Below are 18,318 nucleotides of genomic sequence, written 5' to 3' on the forward strand. Positions count from 1 at the left end.
CTATGATGTATTCCAGTCCACAGCAGGCGACCCTGGCTGAACCGCGCCTGGCATACCACTATTGGATAATCGCAGCTGGACAGGAAGTGGTGGAGGAATAAAAAAAGAAAGAAAAGGGGAAAGAAATGTCAGAGAGAAGAAGATGCTCTACTTCCGCTGGCAATAAACTAATGAAAAGAGAGACAGGAGGAAATTCCCCAGGGGGGAACAGGAAGGGTGGGGGCGGCAAATGGAATAGTAACAGTGATTTTGCCTTGTGTGTGGAAGTGTGTGTGCGCATGTGCAGGCCGGGCGCTCACGTGTGTGTGTGGAGTACTGTAGGAATCGGTTTACAGTAGTACGCATGCGATGGCTTTCTAGTGAGGCTTTTATTCTAGGAATGTTTGTATTGGTTAGAACACGGGGGGCACAAACTTAATTAGGACGGGGACCCTCCCACACCCACACACACACACACACACACACACCCCCCTACACACACAGTCACATACTGACACCAATATTAGCTCCAGGCAGACGCCGGCACAAGTGTTCTGTTTCTCACACACTCGCTCAGGGAGGAGCATGCGCACGACCACACGCACACACGCACACACAGAACGCCGGCTACTATTAGCTCTTTAGATGTTAGTAATATGCATACACACACATACATACACATTTACAAAACGGGTGCTGACCGCAGACCAGACTGCTGACAAGAACAAGCTGAAAGCCCCCAGATCACAACACACTGGACGGGACAACACACACTTTTTGTCACCGAGCTCTGCGCTTATGTTTAACTGATACAGTGTGTAAGAAGCTAGTGGGAGCCGGCATCTGTCTGTGTGTGTCTGTGTGTGTGTGTGCACACACGCAGAGGAGGCATTCACTGATTAATGCTTAGGCAACAAAGTCACAAGACCCATGTTCAATACAGTCACCTGCCTATTTCATGACAGAGAGATAAAGAGAGAGCAGAGATGTGAGGGGAAAGAAGGAGATGAGGAGGAAAAAGAAAGACAGAAATCTTTTGTGCTTTTAAATCAGCTGTGAAGGTGAAAGAGACAGAAAATATATGGGGGAAGAGGGTGAAGGAGAGAAAACAGACAAGACAAAAGGAGACAAAGAGATGGAGAAGTAGAAATTAACTACTTTTGTGTTTTGTTTTCTGCCGGTGAGCCAGCTGGCTGTGGAGCCACCGGGGGCATTTAAATCGCCTGCTCTAACATGAACCACTGTTGGGACCTTCAAGACTCTTCTGCACAGGGTTTCCTTTGGTTTCCCAGTAAAACAATTAGTTTAATTTCTGAGTATTTGCTTTCATGTAAAGCACTGGGAGTCACTGTATAATGACTTATGATAGGAGCTTTCACTCTCTCCACCTTCAGTGCACAATCAGCCAGAAATCTTTTTCCAAAAAGGTGGTCTGTAGTCTGCTGCTTGTCTATTTTGGGGCATCCTTCACATGCAAAAGTTTAGGAAGCCCCGTGACATAAACACTCAAGCCCGTCCACAAAGACACACACACATATACACACAGCCCCAGCTGGAGCACACAAGCTCCCTTTGTGCTGCATTCCTCACGCCTTTTAGCCTTAGCTTCATCCTTTAGCTTAGCTCCTCTCCATCTGCACACACACACATACACACACACACAGCAACTTTCTGCTGCTTTTGTCTGCAGAGCGGTAGCGGTGAAACAGCTGAGAGGTTGTGGATAGGAAGCTTGTCTTACCGTGGCCGGGCTCAGGCTGTGCACAGAGGGAGACACAGGGTCGGCTCGGTGGAGTAAAATCCAAAAGAGGGTTGTTGGTTAAAGCGTCAGCCAGCTCAGCAGATTCCCACTACCTTTCCTTTCCTTTCCTGCTGCCTTGCCTTCCTGCCTGCCTGCGCTCCCAGCTTTGTGTGTGCCTTGTATTTTCCCTTTAAATTGCACAGGCTGCCTTCCCCCACCTACTCGGCACACACGCGCACCGAGCCAACACACAAAACACACACTGCTCCTGAATATGACACTGTTGTCAAAAGCATGCAACGCTGTTGTTATTATTTATATTTTTTTTTTCTTATTCTACAGCCTGCAAGGGAATAGTGGGGGGAAAACAGACCAAAATAGAATTCCTCTTTGTCTTTCTTCTTCTCTCCCTCTCTAAAAAAAAAAATAGTGACTCTCGTTTTAGATCCTCTTCTTCTCCTCTGTCTGTGTTTCTCTTCCTCACTCTCTATCTCTATCTCTATATTCTGTCTCGCTTTTTTCCCACTCAGTAGTCAAACAAAGAAAGGAAAGGAACAGAGCAAGCGCACACACGCACGCACAAACACACACAGACATACACAACACACATTTGCTTGCTGCTTTCTCTCTCTCTCTCTCTCTCTCTCTCTCTCACATACACATGCACAGGCTCAGAGCCCAACCCCCCAGCCTGCCTCCCTCTGATTTTTTTTTTCACTCCCTGCCTTTCTCTAAACAGCACCTCCCCCCTTTCCACCCCCCATCCCTCCCTCAGCCTGATCTGGCCTCGTTCTCATTCGTCTACCACCCCTCCCTCTCTCCTCCCTCCCTCTCTCTGTGTGTCAAACAGATGGGATTGGAGAGCAGAAGGAGCCTCTGTTCGCTCTCTACCTCGATATCTCGTCTTCATTAATGTGATGCAAGGCTGATGGAGACATGCTTTGACCTGCAGTGCACACACTGATGATTAAAAAAATAAAAACACAAATCGATACAGATGCAGATAACCTTCGATCGGGGTCATAAAACTCTGCAGCGTGTTGTCACTGCACAGATGTGAATTTATTACACCAACATCTTTGCACCGACAGATGTGAAGCTGGTGATAAGGCTTTAGCATAAAAGCCAGCTCACATGTGGCTTGGTGAGAACAATGGCTTCCACGCTCCAAATCCGGTGCAACATGACCACTGGAAGACTCAGCAATTCTTTTCCTACATTTACTGACTTCTGACAGCATGTGTTCAGTGTTTTGTTTGGATTTACTACATCTAATTTCTGTTGCCAATTAAATCAATTAGATGATTGCTTTACTGTTGTTTCCTCTTAGCAAACTCAGTTCTGTGTGCTTCTTTGTCAGCTTTGAACCCTAAAGGATAATTCTGGTGCAAGAAGCCAAAACAGTCAGATGATCAGAAGGGTTGAAACTAAGTGCACAGTTTAGCCAGAATATCTAAACCACTTTACGTGGAGGTAGAACCAAAAGTTCGTACATACGAAATGACCTCATTGCACAAAAGCCTGTGAATGTGTACAAATAATGCAAACATGGTACCACAAAGCTGAACCAGGGAGTTAGTCGATTTATGGTTATGGATGTTGACAGTGGTCATATCATCATTTGCTGCTATTTTCTGCTGCAAAACAAACTCTCAGGTTCGGCTGACCTGGGTGTTTTTTTTTTTTATACCTGGCTGATTGATTGTATTTTCTCATGCATGAACTCTCTTATTACAGATGAGAACGACGGCCAAAACTACGAATGTAAGGGCCAAGTTATAAAAGAAACTGTAATATCCTCTATGAGAATGAATGTCAGCTTTGCTTTCTTCTACTTTTATCACCGTGTGTTTTTTTGTGTATTTCCTTGAAGAAATCACTTTACACTAGTGGAACAAATGCTACCAGATCAATATGATTTAATGGGGGATTTAAAAAGTCAGACAAACAAACAACCCCATCTACTCAAAATGACATTTAGTAATTCCAAACAAATAATTTTTTGTTCAGATATATTTTAGTTCTTTGTACTCCATTAAATGTTGGGGTACAAAGTGTACATTTACAGTGGGCACGCACAGTAAGTCTGGGTTGTATAGAGCTTAAAGGCTGAGACAGTGGAACAAGTAGTGCCCACTTGTTGGCATGTTAAACACACACACACACACACACACACACACACACACACACACACACACAAAATGCATGCTTCATGTTTCCTTTTCTTCATTGGGAGATATTTCCTATAGCTCACGTTCAGACACACGCACGCACGCACGCACGCACACACACACACACACACACACACACACACACACAGCATGCCCTCTTGAGTGTCAGCCACGTGCAGGAGGATGGAATTCCAGAGAGGAGAGAAAAAGTACAGTCGGAAAGCCGGGAGAGAGAGGGAGAGGGCGGGTAAAGGGTGATGGTATGGAAAATACAGCATGGAGCCGCTGCACTCTCTGACCAGGGCATAGGCTGGAGGAAATATAGGCACTATTACTGCACTCACTGACTCCTATAGACCGCTCCCCCCTCTCCCTCTCCCTCTCCCTCTCTCTATAAAGCAGCCAGGACACCAGGAGACGCAGCTGCAGAATACATGACCAGAGCGGAGAGGTAACAGAGAATACTGAGACAGAAACACTGAAGGCAAAACTGAAGACTTTCCGTAAGATCAGCAGCTGAGTGCGCGCCAGACAGTTGCTGAATGTTTCTGCCCCCTGAAACAGGATGATTTAATTTCAACCTCTGGTGCATCACTCTTACAGATGCACAGTGGCTAGATAGAGATATTGCATTCAGCATGTGTGCATGCATAAACCAAAGCTGTTTGAAGTGAAAACCTTTCATCAGAGAACAGCTGCAATAGAAATTTATGATGCATTACATTACAGCTGATAAACACCTCTAATTAGTTTTATCGCAAACATTTCAGTCAGAATTTCATTGGACTCTGCACATTTGAACTGAAATGTATTGTAGGTCACTTGTTAACCTTTGTGGAAGCAGTTGGCATGGAATGCTTTGTGTCAGTAGTTTCCATCTATTCAATGATAAAACATCTCCACATAATTCTCATTGCTTCTTTGTCCATTTTGTGTTGTTTATAATGTTCAGTCAACATTTTAGCTGCACAAAGTTTTATCTTATAATTATCTATCATAGACATTCCTCAGCATTTATCTGGGAGTTTTGCTTATAAGCTGGTAGAAACTCAACAACTAACTAAGTGTGCTAACATTCATAGTGGGAAAGGTGGAGACATTCATGATTGGGGTACAAGAAACTATGACTAGACTTTGAGAACTCCAGCTGTTGACATCCAAGCTCTATGGCAAGAAAATGTGGTTTGAAAATGTTATATTTATGTATGAATTTCAGGCTTCTGCCAAGACACATGTAAACATTGCTCTGTATAGGGGCTTGCACAGACGCTCAGAGGAGCCAACCTCCACACTTACTTAAAAATTTGTTGTGCAGCTGCATCTGTGGCTGCATCTGCAGCCTAGTGCACCAAACACTGAGTGGTGAAGCAGAGGAAATCCAATATCACTGAAGTTAGACCAACACCAACAAGGAACTAAAACAATGATAAACAATGCTAAAAGACTTTAGCCTATAATATTTGAAAATCAGTAAACTATTGCAGAAACACCTTATCCCTAACTACACATAGAAAGGTCAGAGCCAAGATTCAAATCTACAAAAATGTTTCTTCACCGAGTCACCACTGGGCAACAGATCTTCTGCTCCAGGCGAGGCTTGAACTCACAATTTAACTTTGCAGATTAACAACTTCTCACACAGACCAACTGCAACTCCAGAGTGTACTGTATACTGTACGCCAGCCAATAGTTTGTGTTTTTCCATCCTTCATTTCTAGTCTCCTGCCTGGGGCCCTCAGTGTACTGTAATTAAGCATTGCACAATGAAACAACACACTCACAGAGGAGCTCAAATGTTGTTGTAAAATCACAAGATGGTTTCCTGCTTAACTGAGCTGTTTGTTTCTGAAACTTCAGTCAAACTCTGGCTTTAATTTTGTCCTTTTTACTGATTCAAACCACTGTCATCTTGTTACATTTTACATTCAGATATTTTCTCATTATTTGGAAATCATTCCAGCATCACTTCCAACAGGTGATAATTGTTTGATGACACCAGTTGTACTCTGTATGAACCTGCGTGTCAGCATATGTAGCATGCCTCCACCCCAAAATTAACCCTGAGGCAGTTTATCTGGTCAAATGAGGGCAAACAAAGAGAAGTAAAACAAGGTGAGTCGATGACAGCGATAAAATAGCGGTTGAGGAAACCACCCAGGGAGGGAGGAGGAGCAGGGGAGGAGGCCAGTCAATATGGTGGCACATTACATAATTCTCTCACTGTATTGATTTATCGCCTTGCTGATTTGGCCCCCAGCCAGTATGCAATAGCATTTATAATATTTGAGTTGGAGCCCAGACGGAGAGAGCGAGGGAGAGAGAGAGAGATTTAGATGGTGAGAGCGGATAGATGTGACTGATAGAGAGGACAGTGAAAAAGAGAGAAAGAGAGGTAGAGACGCTGAGGGTGAGTTATAGCTGGGAATTTTGGGATGCAGCCAAAGTGACACAGATAAAGAGAGAGGAGAGCGAGGAAACAGCAACAGATAATGAAAAGAGACAGAGGGAAACAAAGCATTTAAGAGAGCATTTAATTGTGCGAGGTGGAAATAACCAATATTTGCAGGGCAGGGCTGAGGAGATAGTGACAGATCGAGGGAAGGTGGCAGAGGAAGAATGTGTGTCAGTGAGTGCACTGCAGGTTATACTGGTTATCACTCCTGTTACGTAAGAGCCAGCAGCACCGGGTAGAACAGCCCGACACACTGGATCTGCAGGACAGACTGGGTTTACTGCACACACACACTATGTCTTCAGACACCACAGTAGGAACAGAGAGTGCCTGTGGCCACAAATGCTGGATATAAACTACTGCAGCATTCACAGGTTTGTTCTCAGAGTACATTCACACTAGATGGCTAAATTTGAAAGCACATTCTCTCTTGGCTCTGGCTCTCCATCCATTTTTATTGATGTCATAACTGGGGCAGTGGTGGGTTGGTTGCAACACTATGAATATCGTCAAATAAAGACTGAAAGTGTGCACTGTTATCCCCATTTGATCACTTCTTACTCCTCTCTTTGACAGCAGGCTGTTCACCCTTCACCTTTGACCTTTGACCTTCGAGTGTGACTGTTCAGAACAGCTATAAACATTTATGCCGTCAGACGTGTTGGGACAACATGTCATATGAACTGACCTTTAGTGAGGATGGGAAAACACAACTTTTGTTGCAGTAAAGGACACAGCTTGTCACAGTGCAGGTGCTGACATCAGGCTCTGTTTAAGTCTGTTTTCTCCCATGACTGTGAGATAATTCATGACCTGCAATTAAATCTATATTTTCTGCTCATAACAGAAAAATATGTGAATATAAACCATCTTCTAATTTGTGGTTTTGGCTATGTTAAAACACAGAAGAGGACAGAGCTGAGGTTTAACCAGCAGATTAACTGGGCTGTGATGTGCACTCCTGCAGTCTGAAAATTCCTATTATTTCCTATTGTGAACATGTTAAAGAAAACATGTATTTTCAAGTTAGCTGACTTGACTGAAGACAGTCACACATTCGGTTCACTACTGATTCCCTTCATACAGGAGCATCAGGGCCTCTCCTCTCTCTTCCTCATACTCCATCCCTTCTCTGCCCCCTGGCTCTTCCTCCTTGTTGTGACATCTCTCTTTCACTCCCTCTCTCTCCATCCTTGGATGAACTACAGACAGACGCGGGGAAGGAAGCGGAGATAAAGGCAGAAAACTAGATTAATGGGCTGAATGGAGCACAGAGAGCGAGAGGAACAGTGAGAAGATGGAGGAAAGAAAAAGTGGAGTGAGAGAGGGAGAGTGAGGCTGAGCTAGAACAGGCTTTCCTTGTGCTACCGTGAATAATTTACTTTATTCCCCTCCCTCTCCCTCTCTCTCTCGCTCACTCTCTCTTTTAAAAGATATATTCAAGATATATTCAACTGGAGGGGGGGTGCGAGCTGATTAATTGCCAATTAATGTTTAACGAGGTACAGCTGTGTTCAATTAACACTGGTTTAGGCACCGTCTCTCCCGACACCCCCCCTCCCTCTTTTTCTCCCTCCATTGAATATCTCCCCTTCTCCTTCTGCTGTTGACTCCTCACTACAGCAAGTCTCACTCGAGGGAGAGATGGAGAGAAAAAGAGAGGCTGATCCACTATTTGATCAATTACTGCTCAATTAAAAAAAAAAAACTTTACATGTGTGATAAATTTAGAATGTGTGGATGCAAATGTGTCAGAACCAGGCGGGAACATCTGGGCTGCTGCGGTTTAACAGGGCATTATGTGCCACGCTATTTCTTTGCCTGGAGCAGTAACTTCACAGTGATGACAACACTTCACAATGTCTGTTCCCCTTGTTTCCAGTCTTACTGCTAAGCTAAGCTAACTGGCTGCTTGCTATAGCCATGCGGTATCGAGCCTCTCATCTACCTCTATGCAGGAAAGTGGATAAGTGCATTCCCCTAATTACAAAAATTAAAACTAGGGTTGCATGATCTTATTCAGAGTCTGATAGTCCTGTTAAATTGCCAATAGCTGATATGGTCATGTCTGGAGCATACAAAAGAGCAAGCTTGTCCAGTTTTGCTCGCCACTGTCTGTTGCTTTTTCTCAGATACTGGAGTGATGACAGTCAAGATGACAAATATATTTTATGGCTATGCTAAATCACAATTGTCATCACAAATGGAGCATTAATTACATTTAATAATCAGAGCATTCACAGTCACTCTCAATCAGAAAGGGGAGGCACGTAGAAACAGCTGTTTATGGCCTCTCTCTCTCTCTCTCTCTTTCTCTGACTGTCCAAAACTTCTATTCACAACCTTAAAAAGCAGCAGTGAAGAAACTGAACTAGGGGACATGTTCTGTCTGTCGATCTCCTCCACTCCACAGCGCAGCATCTACACACAACAAGCAGCACTGCAGTGACAATCCAGCTGGTTGCAGTGTCTGTGTGCATGTGTTGGTGCTGCAAGCACTGGTTATTCATGAAACGATGGCGGGGCACATTAAACTGAATATTGTTTTAACACTACAAATAATAATAGCTGATAAATTAATGGGAGAAAAAAGCCAGATATCATCTTGACATTGGCAAAGGCAAAACTCTAACAAGATCGTTTTTGGCATTAATGATTCTGTATTATTACAGAAAAGTTAAGGAATGAATTGGAGATCATGATAGTATGTAAGATCACAATAAAACTTAACAGTTGTTGACAGAGTTAGAGGGGGATATTTTATTTTGACATTAGGGAGCCTATTTATTACCTTCAAATGGCCTCATGGAAAACACAGCATTTGCATTTCACTTTTCTACAACATTTTAAAAGCTTGCATAAAATTCACTTGGCAGCCGGATGTAAGCAAATCAAGAGTTGAGACAGAGGGTGGTCAGGCCGGAAAAAAAAAAATACATAAATCAAACTCAACTTGTTTGACTGGGAACATAGACTCCATGCTGGCAGCACATTTGACCACCATGACCAACAGAAAGCTGATAATGTATAGACTCATTGACCATAGAGGCATACTTTATACACATAAACACACAAACACACAGGGTAGGTCTGTGCTCATTTCTCTATTCATATTACTTCGAGCTACACTGCATGAGAAAGAGTACTTACTTTGACAAAATACTTTAAGTCAAGTTCACCCCAATGGCAGCTAAAGTTGTTTTGTAAAGGTTTTTATGGTAAGACATGCCACGTTGCAAGTGCTACTGAAATGGTTTCATGCAAAATTCAGCCATCATATTAATCTGAAACCTTATTTTGCATGTTCATACTATTTCCCCACAAGAAATCCTGATGAATTACCAGGACATTAAATGAATGAAGACATTAAAATGACTGAAAAGGTGAAATGGGTCCAATCTGAATCTGTGGACTCACCGTAATAAAGTTAGTTAATAATCAGCTTGAGCATTAAAACATCATCCAACAGCTACTGATAAATAAAATCTTAACCACTGATCCATTACTTACATTTTTTATCCTGAAGGATCAACAACTGTAAATTATTTGATTCATATTTACTGTTTAATTTCATTTACTATTTGTAAACCATGCAACTGTGAACTTGTGTGTTGCTCAGTGGCTTTCTGTCCTTGTCCTTGTATTATTTTTGTCCCACAATCCATCTGATGCCTTTATAATCTGTTAAATAATCATGCTTGTCTGGTTTGATGATACCTACAACGTGTCAAGGTGGTGAAGTTCTTAAATGTCAAACTGTTATCTTTTCTGTGTCATTTGAAGTTGCCAACACAGAAGAGTCCCTGGAGTAGCTTTAAAAATGTAACAGCACATGACACAAATTTCGTCAGTCCAGAGGCAGAGTGTATGCTGTGATGTGTGATGGATTCAGCACAGATCACCGGTGAACTCACTGGCACTGAGACATCTGAATTCTCCACCATGCCTCCACTCTCTCTGCAAGCAAAGACCCACAGGACTCACACTTTTTTCCCTCCCTCTCATCCTCCTTTTTCTTTATCCCGCCTTATCTCTTTCTTCCCTCTGTTCATCTGATTCATCATCTGCCTGGAGCCTCTCCCTCCCTCCCTCCTGCCCTCCCTGCCTCCTGCCCTCCCTCTCTGTGTCTGTCTCTCTGTCCAGGAAAAGCATCAACACCACTGGTCTCAATTCAAATATGTTGCACTGTCGCTGGGTACAAGACTGCAGAACCTGTCCTCCCCGACTCGTTCATGGCTGCTACACAAAACACACACAGACACACACAGACACACACACACACACAGGGTGATCATGTCATATGTAAATATGAGCGTGTCAGCGAGTGAGGAGCCAGAGAGCAGTGAGGGATGCAAAGTATTGCATCTGTCTGTGGAGTGAAAGTGTGTGTGCAGCCGTGTGTGACTGCCAGTGTGTATGTACTGTACATATGTGTCTGCGTGTCCCTTTTTTCTGTTTTTGCCTTCATTACATTCTGAAACCTCCACCCATCTGTTCACAAAGGAGAGTGAATGCGAAGAAGGGAGGAGAGGTGGGAGCATGCAGAGCTGGCTATCACTCCTCATACCTGCTCCTCCTCTTCCTCTTTATCTGCTCTCTTTCTTTGTCCTCTACCTCGCTGCCCGTCTCCCTCTCTCTCCTCCTCTGCTTCCTTATCCTCCTCTCCTCTAATCCCTCCTCCTCCTCCTTCTCCTCTCCCTCCTGCCTGTCTCTCCTCTCCACTTCTCCTTTCATCTTCAGATTTAGGCAGAATTTCAGAGTTCAGCTTCCTCTAAAGACCCAGCAGGTGTGTGGTGTGTCTAATTGTACGTAAGTGTGTCAGTGTGTAAAACGTGCTTTAAAGTCATGCACATGAGAGCTTTTTTTTTTTTTTTTTCAAACTAAGTCACATTGTGTGCGTGTTTGTAGCTACTGTATGTGTGTGTTGGCTGTGTGTGTTTGTGTGTGTGTTAGAATATCTTGTTTCCTCAGGGGAGTCCAGGCCCATTTCCACTGTCTGCTGTAGCCAACCAACCCAGCAGTGCATCGATAATCTATTAGGGTACAAACACACACACACACACAAACACACACACAGATATGCTTGTTCTTCTTACCTGCCACTGCTGTGCACACTTGGGGTGTGTACTGACTGTAACTGGGTGGGCCAGATATTGCCTGTACCTGAAAAGCAAACATGCCACAGAAATAAGAAATTATTTGACATTCAGCTGCATTTCATTTCAATTTAAAAGCATGAGCCTGAATCTGCTGCTTTAACAGCCTCCACAAATGTAGTTTCAGGTTTTTCATCAACCTTTGTAAACTGGCTGCAGAGAATTTCATTGAGTTTAGGTGATGAGCTCTGGTTCGCAGTCAGTGTTAGAGTTCAAGGTGCTGGATGGGGTTGGGGTCACCAATCTAACAAAAATATTTCTTTATACACTTTGCTTTGTAGGCAGAATCCCCAAAACCTGCCTCAGACACACGTCCACATACTTCTGGCAATATCTCAATACCTCAACTAACAAATGTATGAATCTCTAAATTACACATTTTTTCGGGCACACACCTCAAAAACAACTGTAACTGGAATCAAATTTAAACATCGAAATCGGTGCCAATATATTCTTATTTTTGTTGCACCAACACTCAAACAAGACATATTTATGTAGTGGAATCATTTGAAGAAGATAAAGGATGCTTTTGTTCTTCTAATGAGTGACATATTTGGAGTGTATATATTAGTGGTATAAGAACTTCAATTAGTATTTAGCCTGTAAACACATATGGCACATGCACAGACTCAGAAGCACAGTACGACACAGCCAGAATATTAATCAACAGCAAAGACAAGGAGACAATGTAGCAGAACATATGCAGAGGCATTTTAAAAATACACAAGATCTGATGTAATTCTCCCTGCACATATGAAAACACACACACACACACACACACACACACACACACGCACGGCGAACAGAACCCAATGTACTGACCAACCTCACACAGTGGCAGTGATTACAGCTGCCAGACGAGACGCGCACCCACTGTCATTATATCCTCAGACACACACACACAGAAATATTGACAGACACACACAAATAACACGCGGCCAGACAAAATACATAAACAACATACTAGCATGATGTAAGAAGGCGCAATATCAGACATCACCATAATTAAAGCTAAAGCCTGTTTATCGACCACTTAAGTAGGACAGGAGGAGCTAAGCCTCAAAGATGCAGCTTGTACACAATAAGAGCCATACACACATAGCGTAACAGCATTTTAAACAATCCTGCTGCCAACCTATATTTATCACAGACACATGCTGAACAGAACACCACAAGGTTTTTTTGTGCCATATAAAGGGGGTCAAATAAAGTCCAGAAGGATTACGGGAATGTCGCAGTAGTAGGCAGCTCTAACACACTGAGTTTTACTAGAGTGTGTAGTGGGTTATCTTTAGTCTCAGTTTGATTTATTTATCATGCTTGACTACGGCAGCCAATCTTGTCTAATCTGGGTCATTCCACAAATGATGGTGCAACAGTGAACTGTGCTTCAGTAGCTCACTGACATTAGATTAGAGCTGAACTGTCAGTTTGGATGCTTTTATGTGTGTTTTATAAAATCAGAATCAGCTGTTAGTTTAATAATACAAGCAATTTGAAGACATCACTGTGATATCTGGGAATTTTTCACCAATTGTGTCTTTTGCAAATTTCTGACAGTCTATACTCTAAATAATTAGTTGATTAATTGAGAGTGTAATCAGCAGATTGTTACTCGTAGCCCTCAGACTGGCTGACAAGTTAGCAACAAACTTCACTTCACATATCTGATTAGTGAAACTGAAAATCAGATTCCTTGCACTGATACTGAACGTTGACCAAAAGCTAATGTAACTGGTGTTACGTCACTTCCAACTGAGTGAGAGTCAAAGCTTGAGACTCATTTTACAAATCTTATGATTTCTAACAATGCAGTCGAAATAGAGAAAACAAGCCATTGTTGAGGCAGAAACCCATACTGGCATCAGGCTGCACTTTATTAACAGTGACTGCTTCAATTCGTCATTGTTTCTGAAGAAATGTTGAGAAAAACCCTCAATATTCTCAAACTTCCTCTGTCTGGAATTCAATACAGCAGAAAAGACAGCGTAGGCCACCACTAGAAAATCCTATTTAGGCTGATGTCGTACTGTTTTGTTTTTTTATCACCTTATTTATGGACTGAAATTAGTCATTCTGTCACAAATTCAAACCTCAAAGCGCAAAACCCAAGCAATCATTTCAGGTAAACCCTTAAATATTCCATCATCTACCATTTTCCTCTTTGGATAATCCCTGGATTCCTGCCTTTTGGAATTCCTCCACAGATTATCCCTTCACTTAAACCACTCCAGGGCCAAGGAGAGGGGAGGAGGGGAAGGAGGTGAACAAGGAAGGGGAGGGGGAGAGGAGGTGAGTCTTGTTTTAAGATGCTGGGAGTCTGTGAATCTTGCTGGTCTTGCAGTTCCCCCTGCGGACATGTTTTGTGCACATCGAGGAACGCGTTCACTCCATCTCTCTGAAGTAACCTCCACCCCATCCCTTGTCTCCCTTCTTTCCTTCTCCTCCTTTCTTTCACCTTTTTGGGGAAACAGAGGTATGTAGGTAGACACAGACATCCGGGCTAACTCGCAGCAGCTCCCGTGATCTGCCTGACAACAGCCTGAGGGTCCACACATGGGCACACATAACAGATGCGCATGCATACAGTCACAACAGAGAGAGAAAAAAAGAGGGACCAAAGAGGGGCCCCGGGATGGAGCCTTGAGGCACTCCAACCTGGTGACACAGCAGCAGCAGCAGGAGCAGCAGCAGCTTCCCTTCAGCCTCTTAGCAAGTAAACCCGGCTAACCACCGTTTAGAAGCTGCTCCACTCTTGTTGCTAACTGCCTTTGTTAGGCAGAAAACAATAAGCAGCCCCCCGCTCTCTAATTTACAGGGGAGTTGGCTCATTCCTCTGAGTGGAATGTACAGTGGGAGTAGCTTGCATTTCATGACTGCGTGGAGAGATTGGTGACATGGAAGGGGGGTGGGGGTTATCTGGCCAGAGTTGGGCTGCGTTGAGGGAAGGGTGAGTGAGTTTAGCAGCTATTTTTAGATGACATGTCATTTTAAACTCATGGTCTGTTCCTGTACTGTGGTCAAGGAGTGAAACACTAGTAGGGATACAGTATGCAGACTCTTACTGTATATATTTACTGTACTGTGCACACATCTGTATGATAAAGTACAGCCATGCAAAGAGCCACTTCAGTCATACTTTATCAACCAAACCTACTGTGTTTTAGCAAATCTGTGGTCTCACCCAATGCACACAAAGAAATCCACCATCAACAAAAACGCAATGTAAACAAAAGACAAGTTGAACAGAAAACAGAATACACAAGACAAACAGCGAAATCCAATCTACGGAGGGTACAGCCAACAGAAATCCCCAATAAACACACCTTAGACTGTCAAGACAAATCATGGAAGCTATTGAGGCTTTTGGAAACACATAAAAGCATATGCAAACAGTCACAAAACCACCACCCATTCAGTCCCACTGTCACCTTACTTAACCTGCAGCACAACGCAATAGTTGCCCAAGACTCTGGGAGAAATACAAAATGGAGAGGAGGAAGAAAAGCAATTCAAGATCAGCTTGTCTCGGTGAGCCAGTGCAAAGATGGAAATAAAAGGGAATGAAAGAGAGTCAGAAGAAAGGGGGAAAGATGGAGAACATATGGCGTGTGAAGACCTAGTTTCCTTCCCCTTCCCTCATCTCCTCTGTTTCCCCTCATCTCACACACCTGGGACCATTACTCCTCATGGAATCAACACCCAACTAAAACTCTACTTTCTTTAATTAGTTGTCTCTCTCTTCCTCCTCTTCCCCTCCTCCATCCATATGTTCCCATCTCTCTGTCGCCTGTTTTTCTCCCCCCCGTCTTTTCTCTGATCTGCCTATGATGTCTTACCAACTCAGATTTATTTTCTCTTCATATTCTTATCTCTACACCTTTTCATAAACAACAACTCATTCAGAATTACTTTTACACAAAACAGCACCAAAGTACTGTATAAATGTTTAAACACACTTTAAACATCTACAGCCTCTGTCTGTGTACTGTACAGGTATTGTATTTGTCTGGGTGTGGTATGGAGGCCTATATTTCCACATTGTACTGTTTAATTAATCAATGACAATTAGATGGGAGAGACAATATACTGCTGACAAAGTGGGTCTGTGTGTATGTGCATGGGGGGAGAGAGACAGCCACACATAACAAAAAACTGGTCTAGCTGCATGTAGGTGAGGTAATAATTTAAATCCAAATAAGATAAAAAATACTAGAAATACTCATTGTATGATTTTAAAAGTGTAAACACTGGTCTGTACAGAAAGTGAGACATTAAAACTTGTCCAGTTGTACTCGAAGCCATTTTCAAAGCCTCTGTCCTACACAGCAAGAGAACATCTCCTCTACAACTTAAACCCGGCTCCTTTGTGATGTAAATGTTTATTTGACAAATTCTGCATAAGAAATGATAATTGACTCATTCGAGAGTCTTGGCAGACCAGGATATGCATGTAATACCTCTCTGTAATGTGTATCCTTATTTGTGCTGCACCCTTTTTGTAATCGCGGTCAATTCCAGCTTGAGCTCTGTAGCCAGATCCCATGTAGTCAGATTGTCCGTGTGACTTTTGCATAAAATTGACTGAATCGTGACGTGGACACACAAAATTGCCACCACATCTATGGAGAAAAGTGCCTGTCTCAAAGTGGCTACTGACTTGGCTGTCTGCTGGGCTTTGATGTGTGCAACCTGACCTCAAAAGGGACACGTCATTATATGTGCAGTGTGTCTGAGAGGGACGTAGACAGGGCATGACACAATTTATTGCTTACTTAAATCACAGTGACCTTAAACCTGTAAGCCCACATCAAAGTTGTCTACATGCTATGTTCTACATGCAATTACTTTCTCTTTAAATGAGAAAAAAGAAAGGTACGTTTATGAATACCATGTGTAAGTTCCCCAAAGAAAAATGACGTGCCAAGGAAAATACTCATAAAGCAAAGATGTATGGAAATTCATGTACGCCTAAAAAATAAACAACTTTAACACTTCTTATAACTGTCACAAACAATTATAAGACACCCTGAAGGAAAGTAATTGAAAAAGAAGACAAAAAACTGTGAATAAATGTCTAAACTGGATAAAGCAAAACTCTAAAAAGAGACAAAAGTAACCTGTCACCTTGTGATTTATGATTCCTAATAAGGCCACAGCTCACTTGAGTTCATGACAGCCATTATTATGAGTTATAGTACTTTTAATGAGAGCTGTGATGCTGTCCTCACAGACTGGCCTCGGTCTGTTACGGTGAAATAGTGCAGATAAAAATGGAGAGACACAAAGGCAAGAAAGCAAAACACGACCAGTCATTGACCAGACCTTCCATCACAAATTAGAGGGACACAGATGTCCTAAATTGAGTAAGTCATGATGGAGGCAAAGACTATTTCAGTGAAGGGACTGAGTCTATTTTAAAAAGAACCACTCTGCTGATTAAATAGCTTAAAGTTACACAAATTATGAAATTTAATGCAAAATTAAGCTCTAAAAAGAGACAAATATAAAGTTAAATAAAGATGTCTTTGTTTGGAAAATTCCAGGGGAATCTGCACCCAAATGTCGCTTTGAGTTAGTTTTGTCACTTAGTGCATCACAGCATGTCATGTGAGTGGATGAATATACAGTGGGTGATGTTCTGCGAATGAGGCTTTTTGTTGTACTAATTAGAGCATGGAATGCAATGAAATTCAGTGGGTGGAGACGACCAAATGACGCAAATGCACTAAATCAGCCTGAGAAGGAAAATCCCACAACTGTGTTCAATATGCTGAAGCATGTGTTGCATCGTGGTTCTAAACTGCTGTGTGTGAGAGAATATGGGTGTTTGACTCTTACTGCTTACATGTACTTCTGCCAGTGCACATTTGTAAACTTCTCCTGCCTTTGCCCGGTTGCTTGGAAACCTGCTTCAGGCACGTGCAGAGGCCTGACTGTCTGGCCTGACCTTTGACCTCACAGAGCTCTAACCCTCATGACCTTAGCAGTGGTCTGGCACTTCATCTTCTGACCACCCCTACCTCACTTTTGTGTGTGCATGAGTGTGCAGAGTGGGTGTGAGGGAAAGTGTGTGTGTGTGTGTGTGTGTGTGTGTGTGTGTGTGTGTGTGTGTGTGTGTGTGTGAGTTTTCCATTTGCTCTACACAGCTTCTCTTTGTATTTAAGTCATTTTTATGGATGGTAAACCTTTGATCTAATTAGCTTTTTGCTGCCGTTTAAGAATATGGCAATAGAAGCTTCTCTGAAAACACATGAAAACACACACACACATGCACACACAGAAAAACAAACAAACTGGACTGGCCTCAGGCTTTTAGGGGCCCAGTGCAAGATTTAGCTTTAGGGGCCTTGTCCATACTTTAGGTTGTGTTTTCATCACTTTATGGAGCTGGTCCCATGTGTCCAAAGTTTTAAAACACCTCTAATTTTCCAGCTCTTATATAAATGTATATAAATCAATGTCTCAGTGTTTCTGAAATTAAAGCACAGAACAAATAAACAATTGCAATCTTCATGCTGAATTAAATTTGGTTTTTAATTTTGAATACACTTGTGCTTTCTACAATGGAAATCAAACACTTCTCAGAAGTTTGTTCCAACACCGTTGCAGAAGTTCCCCTGAATGCGTTGCACTTGTAGTTTGCTTGGATTTCAATTTTTGTCCAGTTCATCCCAGACCAGCTCCATGTCTGGGGACTGTGCTGCTCTTCTCATTATCTTGCTGTAGGATGAACCTCTGACCAACCAGCCTGTCTGTCTGTCTTTGTTACTTGTCTTTTTCTCACTGTTCTGATAGAAGCGTACAGTACCACTTCCT

At 42.7% G+C, this 18,318-nt stretch overlaps 1 protein-coding gene across 1 annotated transcript in view; it reads right to left on the bottom strand.

Moving 5' to 3' along the window:
- Nucleotides 1-18,318, bottom strand: part of kdm6ba (lysine (K)-specific demethylase 6B, a) — a 94,190-nt gene that overhangs the window by 47,449 nt on the left and 28,423 nt on the right. Inside the window, exon 4 of the mRNA XM_071477868.1 lies at nucleotides 11,440-11,506. The gene's annotated coding sequence lies outside the window, so the exon portion shown is untranslated. The remainder of the gene's footprint in view (nucleotides 1-11,439; nucleotides 11,507-18,318) is intronic.

The sequence above is a fragment of the Trachinotus anak genome, unplaced genomic scaffold (genome assembly GCF_046630095.1).
Source record: "Trachinotus anak isolate AG129_WGS33_773 ecotype Australia unplaced genomic scaffold, CSIRO_AGI_Tana_v1 ptg000005l, whole genome shotgun sequence".
NCBI classification, from domain to species: domain Eukaryota; kingdom Metazoa; phylum Chordata; class Actinopteri; order Carangiformes; family Carangidae; genus Trachinotus; species Trachinotus anak.